Consider the following 20,700-nt stretch of genomic DNA (forward strand, 5'->3'; position numbering starts at 1 on the left):
AACCCCCCTGCTAAAACTCTATGTTAAATATTGAGCTCTAGAATCATTCTTCAGTGAAATCAGTTAATGTTCCCCAGATAAAGAAGAGTAGCACATGTTTTATTATGCTAACCATTTATAATCATGGGTAAGGTTCACTTTAGCATACTAAAAGGCCCAGGCCTATGTGCTGTCTTTCCTCCTTCAGATCTGATGAAGTGATTTTGCAAACTGGGCAACTAATTTAGCAAGTAAGTCCAGGCATAAACAACACAGTAAAAGGCAGGAAGGATTCCACCTTGAAGATAAGATTGCATTTTAATACCCAAGAAGTTAAGACGTTAGAGATTCCTAACTTACTTCTTAGCAAACAATCCCTTAGCCCACCTTGTGGGGCTGAGCAGGTGGCCTTATTTCATATGCTCCCAGACCACGATGGTGATATGTCAGAGAGAAATCATCAGAGGAAGTTGCTCGTGTTAAGTTAATTCTAAATATTCAGGGACCACTTAACAAGTCCACACCCCTAAGTTTTTTTCATGTTCTCGAAAAATCCTCAACTGCCTATAAAACCCCCTAGACAACGCACCACTACGGACTCTCCAGTCACCTCCTGGCGTAAGCTGGGAGCTCTGTCCTTTCACTGTATCTCTAAATAAAAGCCTGTACCTTGCTCTCCTACCTTGACTGTTTGTGAAGCTCATTCTTCGGCTCTGCAAACAAGAACCCCGGCATCATAAGCATAATTTGGATAGGCCAGAAAATCGACCAACTAAATAATGTTTTCTGTTTAATTTTAAATATACCTTTTCAATGACACAATTTGGATTTTGAATATGAATTTATTTGATATTAACCAATCTTGTATGCTTTAAACATAATAACTCACTAGCTATGGAGGGAAAAGAGAAGTTCTGGGTGTCAGGAGGAAGGATATTTAAAGTTATTTCCCTGTGGAAAAATCTCATGCAAATAATTTGGTAGACTCTAAGCAGAGCTATGATGTCCTGGGCTAGAAATTTCCCAGGGCTACATGCCTGGGGAATATAAATTATTAAATCATGATTTTTTTTTAAATGAAAAAGCTTTTAAATTCTGCTATATCATGTGGTTTATTATTTAATTTTCAGTGATATAATGCATCAAATTTACTTTGTTCTTATATTTTATTCCTATTAAAATATTGGAAATAGATTTGTTTCTGAACCAAAAGTGTGAGAAAGGGAAACATTTGTGTATCCTTAGTCAGCAGGAGATCTCATAGAAAAGGAGCAAGTAAGTCTGAGCATTATCAGTCTGTTCTCAAAAACAACTTTAAACTGTATTTCTAGCCTATGCCCCGGTTGAAACATCCAGATCTTATTATATTTAGTTGCTATCATGCAAATTAAATAGCGTGTTAAGTCTTAAGAGAATGATCACATTATTTCTGTTACATTGATCAGCAAGTGGTGATAATATTTTTCTATGATTTCAATTTTAAATTATTTTCAATTATCAATGATATTTTTCAAAAATAATACGTATCATTTATCAAAAAACCACTCCTGTCCCAGACAGAACTTTTGGAAATTCATATATAATCTTGAATGCCTATCACAACCCTATCAGGAATCTATTATTACAAATGAGGAAATTTATGCACCGAGAGAATAAGCATTTCCTCCTAGGTAACATGACTGGCGAATGACAAAAACAGAAGCCTAAAAAATACCCTCTGGCTCCAAAGCTCATATGAGTTTATTGAACTTACTGGCAATTACCTACTCTTCATGATAATCCCCCTTAATTTGTTCAATGGCACCTTTTCCATGGGTGAAAGAGAATAAACATCAAGTTGGCAATAGGGGCAATTATCTCCACAAACACTACAATCCAAAACCAACTCAAAGCAGATTGAATTGGAACTAAAGGTTATCCCAGTCTTACTGTGGATGATCTGTTTTGATTAGTTTACAAATGGTACAAATTGTCCTTTTGAATTTACGCCAGGAGCAAAGTAGAAGTTTGGCTTTTAGTTTTGCCAGGCTGTAGACTCCAATTTGTGACAAAGACATTGTTAAGTAAAAAGAGACTGTCTAGCTAGAACTTTCATTTCCAACTCAAATGGCAGCCTCTGGTAAGAGGAGCCAAAAATCATTTTCAAAGGAAAGGCTGTCTCTAATGCTGGGGAGGAAGACATTTCCTCTGTCCCTCGAGGTTCTTCTAGCTCGTCCAAGAATCAAACTGACATGAGACATGAATAGGAGAAAAAAAAACAACTTCCATAAAGTTCAATTATTTATCTATCCATGGGGAAGCCATACACTTGGGTTGCAAAGATAGTGAAAGAGAATGAGGTATTTATGTCATCCTGAACCAAGGAGAAGGCAGTTGGGGTCTGAGACTGGGCCCATCAAGGAATGGGGAATCAATTCAGAGGACTATGAAAAAGTAAATGTTTGGTAAACAAAATACCTCTTGGGCCACCCAGAACCAATGAGGCCCAGAGAGAAATTTTAACAGACTCTGTCACGTTCCTTCCTATCACTCCTAGTTTACATTATAATATAGCTCTCTGGTGATGGTTCTTCTGGAGGAGTTCCTCCCTCCAACTTCTTGTTCTGTTATTGGGAGTGGAGGGGGATGCCCAAAGGATTTTCCTGAGTCTTTTGGGCCTTGACAGTTTTTCAGCTCAAAATAATCTTCATGTCACAATGGCACATCATGGCATGGCATGCCCTTGGTCCCTACACTAATAAACTTAACTTAAAGGTAGCATAGACATATCCTAAGATTAGAGTTGAAAACAAGCAATTTAGGTCCCTCAAGTAAAGCTAAGAAAAGAGAATTTAGGTAAAAATGTACAATAGTTGTGAAATAAGTTATGTACAATCCAGAAATAATGAGTTCAGTGAGAAATACCATGAAACACACAGCGCCATAGTGATAAGCACCAGAGGCCTAGTGTCTAATTTCCTGCAAACATGCCATTGTTAATTTGGGAAGCATATTTAGGAGGTCCGATGTGACTTTAGGAGTGGAATATGCTTGCCTTTCTCTCTTCCTGCCTTCCTCCATTTACCCAAACATTAACAAGCAGAGCAGTTACTTCAGGCTTATCAAACTTCATTCAGTGGCACATTTCTAAATATGCTGTGAATTACGATTACACTCAACACACAGTTTCTGTACATTTTAAAGCTTTGTGACACTTAGCTGTTTGATTCATCTGAAATTTTTGTGCGAGACTAGGGATCCATAGTCTTCTTTGTTTTTTCTGTCTGGATACTTAATTTCTCAAAACATTTAATAGCCTCTCCTTTCTCCACCAATCTGCAGTACCACCACTGCCATACATCAGGGACAGAGTAGTAATGCTTAAATGAGTCATGTCATGTGCTATAGTGCCTGCTAGATTGTAGCAACTATTATTTTTATTGTGCATAATAAAGGTAGTTGGGGTAGGCAGGAAAATGTCTCTACAAAGATGCTCACATCCTGATCCCTGGAACCTGTGAGTCATATGGCAAAAAGGAATTAAGGTTGTGTAGTTACAGGAGGAAAGAATGTTCCCAGCATGGGGTGAATAAACCAGTGAAACCAGTGAAGCCAAAATCAGTTGAGGGAAAACCTAAAGTGGGGGAAACCCATTTATTGCCAACAAGAAGCCTGGTTCACGCCTCTCCTTCAGCTACTCCTGCTCACCCGTTTCTCTCCATCCAGGGGCACACTCGCCACTCGCTGCTCATAAACACCTACTGATATGGAAATGGCTAAGGAGAGAACAGTTTCTCTCCACCCCTTGTAAACACTTATTGATATGGAGATGGACTAAGGTCAGATGAGAGATTCTGGAAATACAGCAATTTTACCCTCATCCCACCCCTCCAGAATTCTTGCCATACAGTCTACTAAGTTCCCGTCTTCCATAACAGCCCCTAAAAAGCTGGAAAACTGGAGAAAAAAGAGTGAGACAACTGGAGCACTGTAACTAGACCAATAACATACAATAAAAACAGAAATAAATCATGATAATCCTTAAACCGGAGGATTCAGCTAGGTTCAAAGTCCTGTGCAGATTAAGTCCATGGCTCCCCCATTCCACAGGAGGAGACCTGCAGCTGAACTAGTAGGGAGCTCTGAGCAGGACAGCAAGCAGCAGCTGCGGCCAGGGGGTGGGTCCAAGCTGCAAGGACTGTAGAAGAAAATAACCTTAAGGGCAATAAGATAAATGTCTTAATGACACCAGAATAGGCAAGTATTGCCCATCAGGTAGGATGCATGCTGGAGAGTGGTCCTGTGATAGGACAGTGGCAGGGATGGGATTTCGTCCTGGTCCAGTATACCAGACTTTCACCCTGGGAGAGTTACAGATGGGTCAATATATAGGGCTCCTGGAGGTAAATGTAGTGGCCATAAAGATAAGACAAAACTTCTCCATAAAATGCTCTCACCTCCCAGCATTTTTAGGTACACTACTGTGATCTTTAGGGGCCACTCTGCTGTTACTCCAAGACCACACCAGAGACCAACTTCCAGGCCTTGTTCTCAAGGTGCCAGAATGGCCAGCCATCGCTGGTCCATGTCTCAGAATGTCCAAGGCCACATCCAGTCAACAAAGTTTCCAGGGCTTAGTGCGGTTGGGACTGGCTGCAGGATGTTGCTCTGCTGACCATATCCTGGCTTCAATAACTCCTCTTTGGTTTGCACATACAGTTGTATAGGAGAGGCAGCAATGTGTGTTAGCATATCCACAGGGCTCAAGGCTCTTTTTAGGGCTTCTCATTCAAACACCATATTACTGTCCATAAGCAAACTGACCAGCTCTTTCTTGTTTCCAGCTGACTGTCTTTGAACTCAACACATAACTCTTTTCTAAGTCTCCAGCCTGCTGGCCTCCTCCATCAGACTTTGAGAGTGGCTCTAAGGATGAGTCTTCTGAATTGGTTGTGGGGTTTCTGGAATTGACTGTCTAATCCGATTAGATTTAATGACTATTTCTAGTAGTAAATAAAGCATTGATAGTCCACAGCAATAGAAATACACAAAATATCGCCATTGGGGTCTCATAATTAAACACTTAGAAGAATCAATGATCTAGTTGACCGTGTATTTAATACCTTTGAGCATTTTTGTCAAGCTAACAAATATAATGAGATTGGTTGGTTGTTCCTAAGGTCACTGAACATAGTGAGGAAAGAAATGGATGAGGGCAAGGATTTGAATTCCTAGCTCACACATCACATAAATGACCTGAAAGCTTCTGTGCCTGTCCTGTAGTAAGGCCTGTATCTCCTGTAGGTAAGAACTGAGGTTGCTGAAAAACAAAACCAGAATCTCATCGTGTGAGTGACTAAATTACATTACAAATCTAAATGCCAGGCTCGCAAGTTATTTACTGTTGAAGGGAGGGCATTGATTGGGAAGGAACACCCTCTTAAAGTTAGACTGGGGATGCGGGGAAAGCTACTCATGAAGCGTGGGAATGTTTGAGCTCCTAAATTCTGATGAATCTGTTTTGCCAGAAGAATTAACATCTCCACCCCGAGTAGAAGCAGTCCCTCCACCCCTGTCTCAAATTAATCCTGAAGCAGTTTCCATGCAAGACAACAGCTGATTCCCCTCAGGACTGACCCCCTCCACTGCTTTTTGCTATTACTGTAGTTATAGACCTACAAGTAGACTCAAGTCCCAGCTGACCACTAAAGGTGAGGTACAAAGTATGACCCATGAGGAGGTACACTACATTCCAAAAAACTATTTGAATTTTCCAATTTTTACAGACAAAAGTCCTGGAATGTGTGTAACTAGGTATTAAAGATGTGGGATAGTAGCAAAAGGAACATAAAGTTGGATCAGACCAAAGTTGTTGATAGGGGCCCACTTAGCAGAGATTTTACATTTTAATGTTGCAGCTATCAAAGTGATAAAGAGCTTTAACAGTTTGGTTGGTTGGCCTAAATATGGACTAGTTTGTTGACCATACTGCTCACTAACCAAAGTGTACAAGCTAGTAATGCCAGACATGCCTTGGTTTACTGCAGATGAAGGGATTCAAAGGCTTAGGGAGACTGGAGTGTTAGAATTAAGATCTACTCACAACCATAAAAGTGTCCCTACAAAATTCATATGTTGCAGTCCTAACCCCCAGTACCTCAGAATGGGATGTTACATGGAGATTGGATCCGTACAAAGCAATCAAATTAAGATGAGGTCCTAAGGGTGGGGCCTGATCCAATATGACTTGTGTCCTTATAAGAGAGGAAATTTTAACACAAAAGTTCACAGAGGGAAGATGATATGAAGAGATGATCACATGAGGCAATCACACAAGAAGACCGTGATCCAGAAGCTGAAAAGAGCGGTCTAGCGCAGATTTCCCCTCCCAGCCCTCGGAAGGAACTGACCTGGCTCACACCTTGCTTTTAGACTTCTAGCCTCCAGAACTCTGTGACAATAGATTTCTGTTTGAGCCACTCAGTTTGTGGTGCTTTGTTTTGGCAGCCTTAGCAAACTAATATACTAAATGTCCAAGAAGTTCTATTTCTGTTCTTATTTTTATTACTGCTACATTTTGGAAAGAGTAAAATATCAGTTAAATTCTTTGAAATCTTTTATCTGTGTCAGAAGAGCAACTGCCCACCATTGCCATCATAAACTTAAGTTTAAATGTACTACTTTTATGTTCAGGAGTCAGCAGGCCTACCTTCTTGCTGGCTTACTACATTTTTTTTATTTTCCACTTATCTTTGTCATCCTTTATCTTTACTTATTTTGTGTTTTGTTTTCTTCTTCCTTCTTGGCTACTAGTTTACACCATTTCAACCAATAGACTTTTCCCTTAACTGTAATAGGAATAGGATTGGTCATTGCCATTGTCTACTTGGTCCTAGACAAAGTATATCACAATAAAATTTTCATTTATTCAGGAGCAATATGTGTTCACATTCAAAAGAATGACATTAAAGCCTTCCTTCAGATTTTTCTCATTCCTCATTGATTCTTCAGCATTTTGCATGTAATAAAGATACACCCCGAGTCAGTACTTCAAGAAAGATATCTTTATTTGCCTTCTTAGAACCCTTTCTTCTTCATCACAAGGTGAAGTTTTAGAAGGACACAGGTCTGTTAGTTAAATGGAATTACAGGATGTTCCCTATCAGCCTCCATCTAGACAGCTTTTCAGCTCAGCTCTTTTCTTACATCTTTCTCAAATCTATCTCACCAAGATATTTTTCTGACACAGTTTTCATTTCTGTCTGTGTAAACAAAATGATCATACCCCCATGTATTTGAAAGTGGGTAGACAGGGCACCATCAGAAGCCAGAAATCATGGCCTATTACTTCACAAGCCGGACTCACATCTTATAAAATATTTTAAAATAAAATATTTCTACAAATATTGACCGCTCCCCACATACACTGAAAAAGAGGCTACCAGTAAACTCAAGATGCATGCAAATATAAATACAGGTGTCTCAAAGTCTTAATGAAATTATGGGCTTTAATAAATTCAGAAGTGTAATGCTACAAACTTAGAAAAACATCATTTGAAAGGTTAATTACTTGTATTATTCTCACACTTGTTTTTAAGTTTGAAGAATACATTTTTAAATTCTTGTTTCAGTCACCCTGTAGACGAAATTTCAAAAATTAAATGAAAATCTATTACACAATTCTAAGCAAGTACAAAAGAAATGAAAAGTTTTCAAATGATGTCTCTTTTGTATTTGGAAGCATTTATACTTCTGGAGTTATTAAAGTCTTAAAACCACACTAAGACTTTGGGGACACTGTTATTAATTCACTTTTTCTCTATAATAAGTCCTTTACTCCAATATGACTGTATAATTTTTGCTTTCATGGCAGAAAAATGTTTATTTTTCAGTTTTGAACAGGGCATAGCTCAGCAGACAGATTTTGTAGTTGCCCATTAAAAGACATTGTTCTGCAACTTCCCTGCATAATAAACCAATCTTAGTCTCTTTCTACAATACATCAAAGTGAATTTCTGTTGGAATTCCTCTAACATACTCATCCTAATCTGTAACTGTGGGACTTCATTGAATTTGTTTACATTTTATCTATTATTGTTGCTGAGGGCCTGGATTAAAAATCTACTATAAAGAAAATGTGAAGTCTCTTCCAAAAAGAATATTGCAAAACAGAGATCAAAGACACAATTTTACTACTCAATCTGTGCAATATCAGTTTACAATTAAAGAATGATTTTAATTGTCAAAATTTTAAATTTTATTAAATGTTTGTGGCAAGGCATTGAATAAATTCCAGACCTATATAAATACACAGGCAGCTGTTTGTAATTTGCATTTTGAAAAAGCACAATGTACTTCCTGCGTCTTATTTCAGAATTTGCATTTTATTATCTTTGCCTATCCACTATATAGTATGGAGTACTTGAACATCTTATTTGTATTTTCATTTTGATTGTAAATCAGATGATGTCTGACACTTTTCTCTTTTCTCATTTTTCCCTTCTCTCAACCTCCAGGTTTATTTGCTCCCATTTCTTCTTGCCTCTAGTAACAAAACACATGAAATACTTCAATTATTTTCTTCTTCAGCATTCTTCAGTGTAACCAACATTTTATATGTCTTTGGCCATTACATACCATAAATCTAAAGGCAAACCAAAAACTAAGCTTGTTGTTTTTATTCATAAATTTTCAAAATGCCATTCAGCTATTTGCACGTCTTTCCGAAGCTTGCTGTGTTTTGAATTTGGATGGAGGGATGGAAAGGAAAGCAAAAAATACTGTGTATAATACTGCACCATGGGGCACCCAGAATAAACGGAATGGATGTTCCATCCAATGGAGACAGATGCCTCCAGTCACACCAGCTGTGTCCCTATCAGAAAGGACATGTGACGTCAAGGAAAGGCTGCCAATGACAATGACACCTCTACACACCTTCAGCTCCTTTCCTAGATTCCCACAGACACATTTTGCTCTCCTAGTGCGTTATTCTCAGAGCATCCAACAACATCTTCCCCATTTCTACTCCTGTGGCCTTGGCTCCCAGATTTTCCTTAGAGGAACAGACCAGTGGTAGCTTGTGCTTTCTGCCTCCTTTCTCCAGCAGTCCAGCTGTCCACTGGGAAGTGTTGACATCTCTCTGACCTAGCAGGAAGTACAAGGGAGGAAACTCAAGCTAATGTTTCTCTAGTCTGGTGATGACCCCAGTTGGAAAGGATAAGAGTTCAGACATTCCAAATTTCCCAGTCTAAAGCACAGGTAAACAAGGAAACTAACTTTATTTTGTTATAACTCTATTTAATCTGTCTTAACTCTTAGTCCCCCCATTCTGCCTGATGTAGAAAACTTATCTAGTCCTTTGTACATAAACTTAGTCCACGTCAGTGATTTCTTAGTTACTTCAGGTTTATATTTCAGTCACACTGAGATTTAAATTTTTCTCTCAGGGTTTTTCTCCCTTTCTCACCTCCTTGCTGCTCCCCTCATTTCTAGGGTTGGGACAGAGGAGAATGGTTGCTGCTGTGGGATAGCTTACAAGAGAGTATCATCTCGACAATCTTGGGTGTCAACAAGGTCTGGGTCATGTGCTAGTGAATCAAGGCCCAGATGACGTAGTCTAGGGTCTCTCAAACTATAGTATGCTTTCTAATCATGTGGGAGTCTGGCTAAAATGCAGATTTTGATGCAGCAGATCTTAGATGGAGATTCTACATTTCTAGCAAGCTTCCAGGGGATGTCATTGCTGGTGGCCCTCAGACCATACTTCAAGTAACAAGGGTTTGACCAATGGATGATGGCTTGGTTTCCAATCAACTCCTTGGCAGAGCAATCTATTGAGATTCCAGCTGAGTTCTCCCCTGTAATAGGCTCCAACCGCAAAGGCATCATTCTGATGCCATTCCTGTTGTCGCAGTCAGGAGACTTTGCATAGACCCACTGTTCCTCTCTCCCAGGAACTCACTTGCACTTGAAATTCACGAGAATATATAATGCAAGCAAGCTTGGAACTTGGAAATCTTAAGAAGCTTCTCATGTTCAACACAGCCTGCTCTCCCCTCCAACCCACCACCATCTGGTATTGAGAAACTCTCTCTAAAACTTTTCTCCCTAGACTGCATCTGGGAAGTGCAACGCAGTTCCTTTTTATGCTCTGATTCTTATAAACTTAAGAGGAATTCTATTATTGACCTTCCTGCCAGCCACCTGGCAGAGCTGGAGGTGGTAAGAGACGAGGAGGAGATGAGTACTGAATAAGCGGCCCCACAGTGATCTGTTCTCCTGCTGCCTTTCCATTCCCTCCTCTGTAATTTCCAGGTTGAAAGAAAAGAGCAGCTTTGTCAGCTGACATCCCTCGTTACATTCCCTTTCTTGTGCCATACATGGACGGTACATGTTTCATGCTCTGAAGTGACAACACCTTCCCCCAAATCCTTCTGTAATTCATGTTTAACTATCTGGGATGGGACAGGAGCTGTCACTGGGACCTGGGGGTGAGGTGTACATCCTTTGATTCTCCAAAACCATCCCACCCACAAGGAAACCATGGAAGAAAAAGATGTGGCTTGGCAATTTGCAGTTTCATCCAGGATTTTTGTCAACTTTTCACCTCCTTCCTCCCTAAACTAAGTGCAACCACATGTTAAAACCCACACAAAATTAAGAGAAAATATACTCGGTCAAATAGTGCTACAAGCAGAGTTCTCTTGCAGAACAATAGGATTTGGGAACAGATGGGAAAAATGAAAAACAATTAACTCCAGTACATAAATATATATACAAGTTTGCATATTGCCTCACAGTTAAAGTTCAAAGAGCTTAGAGAAATAATGCTTTAGAAGATTTCAGCAGTTTATCTTGGGAAGAGGATAGTCTCTAGTCTGGATGTGTTCTGGCTCATTTTGGGAAGCTCTTACAAGAGCTTATGTATTTCAGATGATTCTGAAAGTTCTGGGCTATCGATTTAGGTAGGGACTCCCTATCAAGGGCTTTTTCTGAAAGGTTCATTTCTCTGAGAAGTAACTGAAACCATTTTATCCTGTGTGGCTTCCCAAAGCCATTGAGCCAGCTCCCGGATAAGGTAGAAGAAGCTTTTAAGCCAGAGAACCACCTGAGGTCAGATCTGCTACAAGCCTCTACCCTGAGGTTCTTCCCAGGGTCCCCACGCCTTCCTGGAGATCAGAGCACAACAAGGGGGAGACCACAGTCGCTCTGAACCTCCTGGCCTAGAAACTTCATCTCTGATGCCCTTTCAGTGTGTACCAGCCCATATTTGTCTATGGTGGACACAGTAAGGCTGTAATATTTTGGGTCAGCATATGGTTTTATATCTTTGCTTTGCAGTTCAACAAAGAATGCATCTTAACGTATTATAAAATTGCTGCAACTGCTATACTTATAGCCTAGGAGAGAAGTACATTAAAAGATTTCTGATAACACATAAAAATGAACAAAGACGAACACAACAATACAAAGTAAGATGGCTAGTAGAGAGAATATCTAAACAAGTACTTGTTTATATGCATTGTGAAAATTTTCTAAATTTTCTAAAATAAGTTGTTTGAGCTTAAAAACTTGTCTTTCATTTTCAGAATTATATGATGCATTAAAATCACTAGTAAATATTTACCTGTATTTATCTTTTCAGTTTTTGAATATGTTTTTGAAAAAGGAATTCTTTTCTGCCAGGCTGAACCATTATATGACGTATATTTATCTGAGAAAAAAGGAGACTGGAATTGAATATTTTATAACTTTAAAATCATAGTGCAGGAATATTTTAAAGTTACTCTTTCAAAGCTAAGGCATCAGGGACATGAGTTTATTAAAAGACCATTTAAGTTCTCAATGAACATGGTTACACATCTCTTAATTAACTGTCTTGTTCCTCATATCAGGCTCTCTCCTATGAGGCTAAGCTAGACGAGAATATGATATCTCGGTGTAATGGAAAGATTACATTGCTTTTCTTTGCCATGATTTTACAATTTTTAAAAAGCTTTTTTAAAAACTGGGAGGAAGGAAGCAGAGAAGGAAGAAAAGGAGAAAGGAAGGAAGGACAACCTGGAAGGTACAGGCAAAGTCCCTTTCCTTCCACGAAGTGACTCCATGATGGCAATAATCGCTCTGCCACAGTGAACTCTCTGCCCCGGGAAACCAAAGCATTTATATATTGACTTGGTCTTTAAATGTCTACTTTCCTCTGATGGCTCTGTATTTGAACAGTTAACTAACAGTGATATATTTGTGTTTTCAAGTATTACCACACAGCTGTGATTGTCAAATAATGGTCCACAATAATCCTACGAATTTATTTTGATTTTTCCGTGTTGACATTTGCACAAATGGTGCAAAAGCAATAGCGAGTGTAAGTGCAGCCACCTTCACACAAATCTAGATAATGGCACCAGGCAGTTCTGCTGGCCATTGTATTCTTCACAGGTGTCTGCTCACAGTAAAATAACAATAAAATTGATTTTTTAAAATTAGTAAATAAAATGAAAAGCCTGCTTTACCTATTGGTATCCTTATTTTTATATGTAAATCCATACATCATTCTATTCTAAAACAAGGAGAAGAAAAACAATTTACATAAAACTAACTTCTATTTAAATTATAAAAGAAAAGACCTAAAAGAAGCAGAGTTTTTACTTATATTTCAGAAAGTACACAACATTCAGAACTGCCCTGAGTAGACTGTGAACACAGGAAAATACAAGCATGATATCACAGGGAGCTGAGTGGACTTTGCAACCCAACTTTAAAAGAGCAAAATTCATGTGAGACAGGAAGAAAAAGAGATTTGGTTCTTTCCTCCCTTGAGGCCTGTACTGCCTGACACATACTGTGATTTTGCCTGTTATGTGATGGCAATGATTTAGAAGCAATCTGTGTATGGTGGAAGAGATGAGACGTTGTCAAAAATAATTGCCATTAACCCCCAAACTAACCCTTTCCAAAAGTAGTCATGAGGTTCTCAAGAAAAGCTGAAGCACTAGCATGAAGTGATCATTGAACAATGTAGTTAGTGGAACAAGACAAGGTCAACCATTTGAAAACAATCGTTAAGGGTGAAGTAAAGCTATCCAGGGGGAACAGAGTGCTGTGCTCTGAGACAAAACTCTAGGGAGGTTCACAACAAATGATGTCACCCAACATGTTTTCTTCCATATCCTTTAAATCGTGTATTTCTACACATGGAAGAAATCCCTTCACTAGTTTTCTAAGATGTTATGGTGGTGATGGCCTCGAAAAAGAAGAGAAGGTGGGTAACAGTGAAGGTCAGTTGGACCATCCAGAAATTCCATGGTGATGCAAACTATAGACATGAGTAAATTATGTAAGTAATGAACCTCACCAGGACAGCGGTTGGGTTTGGGTTCCTTGTTAACATTGCCTTTAATGTAGGAACTATTCATGGGCCTGCTGTAAGAAGGTGCATTCAACGAGACAGGTTTGACAGCATCTCTCTGAGCATGGATATAGGATGCATTTTCAGCATTTCTGTTTTTATAATTGCGATGGTCCCTCATTTTATTTTGGGAAATTGGTGCCTGTACCACTGTAAAAGAAAGGGGGAAGGGAGTGAAAGAAAAAAAACAAGCTGATTTCAAACCCATAATTAACACATTGCATTTTTAAGTGCTTAACAGCATAATGGGAGACAATATAAGCTAAAAAGACTAAGTTTATTGAAGTTGGTTTGACATCTAAAATAACATCGCACAGTCATGATTAGTTTTTCAGGTAGAAAATACCATTTCATATTTAATCTCTTTTCAAATTATCAAAATACCAAATATAAAAGAAACTTTACCTCTCTACATTCCTGGGCCAGGAGAGTTCTTTGGTTCATCATAAATCCATTTCCTTTTTTTCACACCTTTAAAATCAGGCTTCCTCACTGGCTGGACATCATACACTTAAAGAAGACACAAAATTTTTACAGTTTTTTAAGAGATGCTTTCATCTGAAAACTACTGGAGGTGATAATTACATGTCTGTGCATTGACATGTCAAGCAAGAGAAAAAAAATAATGCATCACCCTAACACTTTTTTTTGGTAGAACAAAGGGTGATTTATTTTAAGTACAAAAAAAAACTATCTTGGAAATTGATTGATGAGAAAACTTCCAATAAGTAGTATTCCTTAGAGGAAAAAATACTTTTCTCCAAAGGAAAGAATGGATTCTTTTAAAAGAACATACAATTACATTCCCAATGTTGTTTTTGAGTAGTTTTAGAATTGTTATTTTGAACACTACTTAAGAAATTGACTTAAGGCAAAATACCTCTAGTGAATTTTACCTTATTGTTTTGAGATCTTAAGAATTTGGGTGTATGGATAGTTTGGTGAAACAAAACTGAAGAGTCAGATTCTGTATGTGTTAAGATCACTATATCATTCATATTTTACTTGCATTATTTACATCAAAAAGTATATGTACATGCTCAATTTTCCATGAATTTCTAAGGTACAGTTTTACAGAGAATCTTAAACAATGGTAGAGAGGGGCATTCTTTGTTATCTCTTTGTGTGGAGATCATGAACATTCCCAAGTAACTACTGTGCCGAGGAAATGAACATCAAGTTCTCAGTGTGGTGACATTAGCTCACTGCAGTGGACTCATCAATCTGTCTTTGCCCTAGTTCTCTACTTCAGCGTATGTGTTAAACCTTCAGTGATGCTGGGGTTCACTGCCTCTTCTCCAAATATCATACTCCACCCTTACTCTCAAGCTCCCACTCCTAGGATTTGGAAACTATATTTTTAACAAGTAAGCTGGACTTCTTGGAGTAAACCATCATGGGCCTTCCCTTCGGTTCCTAACTGGGATCCAAGAATATTACAGGGGTTCAATAAAATGAAAGAGGGGAAAGAAGGAAAAGAGAGAGGAAATGAAGGAAGATTCATTATTCTTAATTATGTCAAGAGAAGTGGCTCAGAGTACTGAATGGCAAGGAGAAGCCAAATCCAGAAAAATAATCCAGAACATAATAAAAACCTGCCAATATAACCCACTGTGGGTTACATTTAAAGTGCTATACTAATGAATCTTCTGAAAAACTGGCATATTATTAATGTTAACACCTAAAGTAAACTAGTGGGAAAGAATGTAATTTACTAGGATGTCTGTCATAATTCATTGTCAGAGTTAGTAGAAGAATATTGGGTTTTTAATTCTTAATCCTGAATAATTTCCAAACCTTCCTTTTTTCTTTCTTTTTAAAAATTCTATTTAAAATAAGCAAAACAAATCCGTGGTAAGACAAATATATACATATACATATATATCTAAGGCCAAAAATTATAGAGCTAATGTCTCACTTGAAGAGGGATCCACTCTGCACTTCACACTGACATTCTCAGTAGCATTTAACAGATGCATTGTAGGTACTAATTGGGTAGTTAGGGAACACTCTGGATCAGGATCGTCCTTGTTATCTTTCAAAGCAAATTAAGAAAATAAAATGTCAATATTAGTAGAAGTGTTTCAGTTGGAATTTCACTTTCAAACATATGATGGATGCACCTCTTTAAAAAATATGTATGTATATTAATTTTTACCATGTATCCATGAAATTCCCTAATTACCACATTTAGTCCCCAAAGCTTGTCATTAACAAAACATTAAAAATTCAGAAATACAGCCATTATCTTCAATATGTAAATTATATATTTCTGGCAATATTTTTAATCCCTCCAAAGTGTTAAAAGATGATCAATTTAACGTCAAATGGTCTGATTTAAATTAAAGTTCCAGAAATATTTAAAATGTAACGACTTTCACATATTCTATCCTTACAGCTGGGCTATCCAACAGAGCTTTCTACAATGATGGAAATATTCTAAACCTGTGCTCTCTGAAGTGATTGCCACTAGTCACATGTGGATGCTGACACTTGGAATTTGGCTAGTGCAAACTGAAGAGCTGAACTTTTCAATTTTACTTCATTTCGATTAGCTTAAATTTACACAGCCACATGTGGATTGTGGCTATCATTATTGGTGTAGTAAGAGTTTTTGTTTGTATTTTTCCTTTTGATGGTTTGGGCAGACTTTCCCATCTCTGAATGAGAAAGAGGAAGAGAGATTTACAAGTAATTTTCCATAAGAATAATTTGGACACAAGTGCCTTAATCTATTCTTGAGGACATTTATTTAACAGTGGAGAAAATAGTAGGTGAAATTGGTTAATATTTGAATGGAGAGTATGTGAAGCCATCCTGCCATTCAGTTACAGGACTGGTATACTTTTAGTCTGTGACTAGCTGCCCAGCAGAGAGGTACCAGCTCGGATTTTGTAAGCATAGTAAGAGCAGTATAGAACTATAGAAGATGTATTTTATTATTATATCTCTTGATTAGTAATAAACCAAAGCTAGTAATAATTATAAATGGGGATGTCATGAGATTAATACTCTTCACAGTATTAAAAAAAAAGCTTTCTAAGAAAATTCAGTCATACTGAGTATTTGAAGCTGGAAAAGAAACTAAAGTTAGGACTTGGTATTACCATTTGAGAGAACTAAGAACTGCAGAGCTAGCAAGACTCGTATGGAGTCCAACAGTCCAGTATTTCAGATAAGGACATAAGCTAAAAAAAAGTCCCATTGTCAAACAATTAGGGACAGATTCAGGGAACCTTAGGGCTCTTAACTCCTATTTAGTGCATTTAGTAGTAATATATTTTTATTTATTACCTTGCCTCTTGTATTGGTTTCTAAAGCAGTCTAACTTTATGAATAACTTGTCTATTCAAATTACAAATGGATTAAAATTATAGAATGATTAATTACCTTTAGTATCTGAGCGTTTTGACATGGTGATTTCTTTCTTTTCAGGTAAAGCTTTATTTTTGTCTACTCCAAGCACTATGATCCTCTGTTGGACGTGGCAGTCACCTCCTAGGACAACACCTTACTGTCAGTGGCAGTGATGGCAGTAAGTTGTACAAAACCATCTTTCAACACAGATTATCCACCCCCTACAATATCCCTTTTGCCCACTTTTGTCAAACACTTCTCAGTGATACCATCCCCATCTCTATTCATATCATATATGTTTAGATTAGTACATGTGCAAATTTGAATATGAATATTCAATATGTACACTTGCATACAGATAATATGCAAGAAAATTCATAGTCAGCACATTTTCCTTTAATGTATAACAATCTTTATTTCTACTTCTTCCACCCTTTAGAGATACAGTAAATATAATTTATCTTCCATATAATATCTTCAGAAATATGAAAGTCATTTTTTATGTTCCTTAAAGGTCTTCTGTTTTTCAGAATAAAAATCTATAGTTGCTTTAAATATTACTTATACACTAAATTTTCAGATCCTTCACCATACAACTTACCCTTCCTAACATAAAATATGTTTCAAGTAGCCTTCTTTAAAAGTGACACCGAATATGGACTACACTATGCAGAAATCAGTGGAACTGCTCTAATAATAGTTCACGTTTATGGAGCATTTTTCTATTTGTCAGAGACTCTGTTGAGTACTTTAAATGACTTACCACATTTCATTATCTTCCTATACTACTCCTAATAATTCAGTGTGAATTTACCTTAGCTATTTGGTAGCTGACAGATGTTACTGACTCATTTGAAACTCTGTGGCCAACAAAAAATACTTTTTTCTTCACCATCTCTATCATGTCAGCTCTTTCCCAATTTTAAGAAAACCCGCCATGAATATCTTGAAACTAAATAAAATGTAAGACTTTATGTTCATCCTTGTGTGAGTTTACCTTGTTAAATTTGACTCATTGTTCCAGCATATTAACTTCCAGTCATCTCTAAATTTTAAATACATGTCCCTATTCATCCATTCAGTTGTTTAAACATAAAATCATTTTTTCTACAAATATGTATGGCATGTACATCATGTACCAGATAGTCTACTGCAGGGATTCATTTACAGCAATTGATTATATACAGTTCTTGGCCCCAAGGAGCTTACTCAAAGCCAGCAATAAAAATGTCAAAAAGATTTTGAAGAAACTAAGTTAGTTATGAGAGAGAAAATTCAAACTCACTTTTTAATATGATGATATATTCAGAATCAGCCAGTAATAAATTAACTCACCTCCATTTTCAAAAGCAGCAAGGTCAGTCCTTGGTTTTCCATCCAATGATGCTTTCATCTCCCCTTGCTTTTCACATAGGCTAAATTTTTTTGGAACTGTAAGACCATCCCCTAGAAGTTTTTTAAGAAAGAAAAAATCATCCCGGAAACGACTACATGCTTACATAAGTTTGTGATAGAATTCATGATGATAGTAAAATCCTAAAAGTTAATGCAAGTGTTGTTTGCATGGTGATATGATGAAAAAAGTAGATTTATAAATACATAAATTTTAGGCAAATGTTTTAATTATCAGGAAAGCAGTCAGCAAATTGATTTGCATGTGTGGATAATTTATCAAATGGCAATTTAAAAATTCAAGCCTTCTAACACTATAGTTTGTACATAATACATTTAGTCTATTTGATTTGCTTTTCATATAATGAATTGTGATACTTCTTTTGTTTTTATTTATATACCATGAAAAGAAAATGAGTAAAAACTATTTGTGTCTACTACTGACTAAAAAATGCTAATTGAACTGTGGTAATTAAATAAGTCTCACCATTTTTCTTATATATCTCTAGATAATTTTCTTATAAAATAAACTATTAAAATGAGAATAAAAGAGAAATGAAATTCTAATACCACATGTTATTCTGGATTGGGTTCTAAACCAGAAAACTCTACATCTATTACACAGGAAGAATTGCTTCCAAAGAAATATGTAATCATAAAAGCAAATTATTTACAGAATTACTGCATGGAATGTAGTGTCACCATATGTTTATGAAGGCTCCTCATTCTGTGGCATCTCTGGGAAAGCATAATTATATTAATAGCAGCTTTTCATGTTAAAGTTAAGGTCATCTGAGAAAAGCACTTCATTCTCACTCTCAATTCTGATGTCTTGTCATTTAACTCTACTGTACATCTTACTAAATAATTCACAGCCTATTGGACTGAGTATCCTTCACAAATCACCTTGAAGCGCTGCCTTGTCATCCCTTACCTTCTTGCAATTCACTGCCATTTTCCAAAGGCTTTTCTAATTCTTTTTCTGCTGTAGAGGTTAGGCTTTTTGATGATGAAATATCTGGAGAAGTATAAAATCTGTAGTATTCACCTAATCTCCCATAAGAAAAGTGATGGTTAGCATATCTGTCACATCAAATATTAGAAAAATCCACAAATGTTTGATTTCTTACCAGATTTATAACATATCTCCTTTATTGCTCTTGGTTCTTCAATTTCTTCAGGGGTCATTGTCCGTAAACTAGATGCATCTATAGGATATATTTTTTAATTAAATTGTTCCAAAGCCAAATAATCTAAAAATTTATAAACCATAATGAAAAATCCCAAATATTGTTTTCATGGATGGATTACTAGGGTTTTTTTTTATCTTTAAAATCAGTAATTTGCATACTGGCAAATGTTTCTAATTGCTGTTTTTCATGTATTAGAATCAGTTGAGAGAAATGAAATGCCTAATCACACATTATGCGTGTGAGATGAGAAGCAGGAGGGATAGACTCACACGCTGAGATCATGTTCTTTGGAGGAGGATGTGGGTTTGGGGGATGCGGAGCTACAGCAGTAACATAAAGGAATGAGTAGTTCTGTGTATTACTGAGCACAGAGGCTATGGTGGTCTGGAGCCCACAGGATGTGTTCAAGGGCAGGAAGGAAGAGTCTACTTTTCTGCATGTTTCTCTGCATGTTTCTCTGGCACCACAGTTTTCTGATGATATGGGAAGAATAGGATGCACTAGGCTGCAGAAGACCTGGGTTCTAATGCTGTTTATAATTTGGCAAGGTTTCCTTGGGATAATACAGACGGTAGCCTTTATAAACTATAAAATACTCCATGCATATCTAGAACTTCCAGGATTAAATATGAGACAGATGTAAGCATATATCAGACAGAAGGATATGTTAATATTTAGTTACATATAAATAAAAGATACATAAATCACTTTTATCAATGTTCAGTTATATATAAATAAAAGAGGTTATTAGTATCCCTGTAAACAACTGTACATATTTAAACATGAGATCTGTCTCCCAGCTATTATACAAAAACCTTCCAGTCCAAAAGAGCATAAGCATGTGTAGACATAGAATAAATTAGAACATAATGATTTTAATATACTTAATAAAATTGAAATCATTTTCACACCCAAATCTGCCTTATATATCATGAACCTCTAACAGTTAAACAAACGTATGAAATATTGTGAGGTCTTTTAATGTGCATTGTAAATCTGAGAAAAGGCTTACTAACCAGTTTGTTCATCATCTTCCTCCTCTTCTTCCTCAGTTTTTATAACTAAAGGATGGTGAATGGGTAGTGAAATATTCCTCTGAGGTTTCAGGGGTTCCTGACTCTGGGTTGGGGGTGGAGTTCCTTGCTGAGTTTCTTTCTGTAGTCTAATACCTACGAAGAAAATGCAACATTTCAGGCTTTTCAAGATACATATTATGCACATGTTCAATGATCAACCATTGTTCTCCTGATTAGCTACATAATTTGTTTTAAAAAATGTGTCTCCTTATTTTTGGAAAGGTTATTAAACAAACTTACAAAAAATGTCAACAATTTGCTAGTTCGTAGGCTTTAGATGGTAATGATAACCATAATTTAATAGACCAAATTT

At 36.9% G+C, this 20,700-nt stretch overlaps 1 protein-coding gene, 1 long non-coding RNA gene and 1 pseudogene across 5 annotated transcripts in view; 1 reads left to right on the top strand and 2 right to left on the bottom strand.

Moving 5' to 3' along the window:
- Positions 1-20,700, top strand: part of LOC130678995 (metallothionein-1A-like) — a 64,985-nt gene that overhangs the window by 25,412 nt on the left and 18,873 nt on the right. For 2 of the 3 annotated variants that reach the window (XM_057486599.1, XM_057486600.1), the window contains one exon: positions 16,805-16,904. The exons of the other annotated variant lie outside the window; for it this stretch is intronic. The gene's annotated coding sequence lies outside the window, so the exon portion shown is untranslated. The remainder of the gene's footprint in view (positions 1-16,804; positions 16,905-20,700) is intronic. 3 annotated transcript variants of the gene reach the window in all.
- LOC130679009 (uncharacterized) lies at positions 10,704-16,882 on the bottom strand. Of its 2 annotated transcripts, XR_008992008.1 has the most exons (4): positions 16,760-16,878; positions 15,288-15,404; positions 13,775-13,879; positions 10,704-13,519 (listed from the first exon to the last, which is right to left on the bottom strand). It is a non-coding gene; the product is annotated as an uncharacterized LOC130679009 (long non-coding RNA). The 2 variants fall into 2 exon arrangements; XR_008992007.1 differs by lacking the exon at positions 15,288-15,404 and having other exon boundaries at positions 12,817-13,519; positions 16,760-16,882.
- The window catches only part of LOC130679250 (centrosomal protein of 290 kDa-like), a 33,500-nt pseudogene continuing 30,836 nt past the window's right edge, over positions 18,037-20,700 (bottom strand).

Source organism: Manis pentadactyla, chromosome 10 (assembly GCF_030020395.1).
Source record: "Manis pentadactyla isolate mManPen7 chromosome 10, mManPen7.hap1, whole genome shotgun sequence".
Classification (NCBI taxonomy): Eukaryota; Metazoa; Chordata; class Mammalia; order Pholidota; family Manidae; genus Manis; species Manis pentadactyla.